The following is a 1,740-nucleotide window of genomic DNA, read 5'->3' on the forward strand; positions in this document are numbered from 1 at the left end:
TAAAATATTCAAGCTTCAAAACTTCCAGATGGATAGTTTCCAATTAAGAAGAGAGAAAACACAATGCTTTCATAGGTAGTAAGAAAAGCGCCTAACAAAAGATTTTAGTTAATCCTGTGTGGGTGGAAATCTCAGTCAAGAGGGGAAAAAATAGTCTTAAAGATGTTAAAGAGAAAACAACAAACTTTTCTATTTCTTAATGATTCAGGGAGTGTAAGTACAGTAACTTTTAAAAAAATTCACCCAAACAAATTTGAATAACCAGACTAATAGGGTAAAACACATCATATGCTCCTAGGAAAAATTGCCTTCAAACACATTTTAAAATACTGTGGATATGATATGGACTATGCTGGTAAAATGAAGACTGAAGGACTAGATGAGAGTGAGAAGGACATTTGCAACAACATTGAAACCATTATTGCAAAGACATGAAGGGTAATCTAGAGCATATGTAGAAATTAGCATTGCGGTGTGAGTGGATATGAGCCACCACCAGAACCGAGGACGGTTTGCTAAGTTCCTTAGTGCCACTGGTCCAGACTCCTGCCACCGCTATCATGTCTTGCTACACATCTCTGTCACGAATGTGATAGATGACACCAGGTCTGAAGATTTACGTCGGGAATTTGGTCATTATGGTCCAATAGTAGATGTTTATGTTCTACTTGATTTAACATTGGACATCCAAGAGGATTTGCATATGTTCAATTTGAGGATGTTCCTGATGCTGAAGATGCTTTACATAAATTGGGCTGAAATGGATTTGTGGGCATCAAATTGAAACACAGTTCACACAGGGGGATCCGAAGACATCAAATCAAATGAAAGCCAAGGAAGGGAGAAATGTATACAACTCTTCATGATATGATGATTATGATTGTTATAGATGTTCTCATAGCTGAAGTTATGAAAAGAGGAGATCAAGGAGTCACTCTTTTGATTACAACTATAGGAGATCTTGCAGTCCTAGAAACAGTAGACAGACTGGAAGACCATGTCATACCTGAAGCCATTCTGACAATGATAGATTCAAATGCTGAAATTGATCTTTTTCAAGATCTAAATCTGGTTCAAGATCACGGTCCCAGTCCCAGCCCAAGAAAGAAATGAAGGCTAAAACATGTTCTAGCTCTGCATCTCACACCAAAACTAGAGGCAACTCTAAAACAGATTTCAAAACACATTATAAGTCTGGTTCAAGATATGAAACGGAATCAAGGAAAAAAGAACCACCTAGATCCAAATCTCTGTCAAGATCACAGTCTATGACTAGGTCAAAATCTAGATCAAGGTCTTGGACTAGTCCCAAGTCCAGTGGCCACTGATAGTATAAATCATGATATTTATAGACATGTATCTTTCATTTACTCATAGATTGGTATACTAAATTATCAGGAATATAATGTTACAATGATGTGTTTAAAAAACAAACAAATAAACAAACACTTGTTAGTTTTCCCTGTACCAGGCAATGGTTTTAATTAAAATGATATGTTGTTGAGAAGCCACTCTTAAGAGTCCAGTTTCTTTAATGTTATGGGCAGCTAGCAATTTGCATTGTCTCTGTATATTTTTGTAAAGAGTCATTTTTTTATGCTTGAAGTATTTGATGAAAAGAGTTGGTGACCATAATTCACAATACTGTCTTACTAAAAATAAATTTTCATATCCATATTTGTTAGAACTGTTAACCTAGAAATGTAGCTTGCTAATAAGATAAACAAAAGTGAAATTGTA

At 35.5% G+C, this 1,740-nt stretch overlaps 1 pseudogene; it reads left to right on the plus strand.

The window, feature by feature from the left end:
- The first annotated feature begins 484 nt into the window (after nt 1-484).
- On the plus strand, nt 485-1,342 carry LOC127218213 (serine/arginine-rich splicing factor 10-like; annotated as a pseudogene).
- The last annotated feature ends 398 nt before the right edge of the window (nt 1,343-1,740 follow it).

This window comes from Phodopus roborovskii, unplaced genomic scaffold, assembly GCF_943737965.1.
Source record: "Phodopus roborovskii unplaced genomic scaffold, PHOROB, whole genome shotgun sequence".
NCBI classification, from domain to species: Eukaryota; Metazoa; Chordata; class Mammalia; order Rodentia; family Cricetidae; genus Phodopus; species Phodopus roborovskii.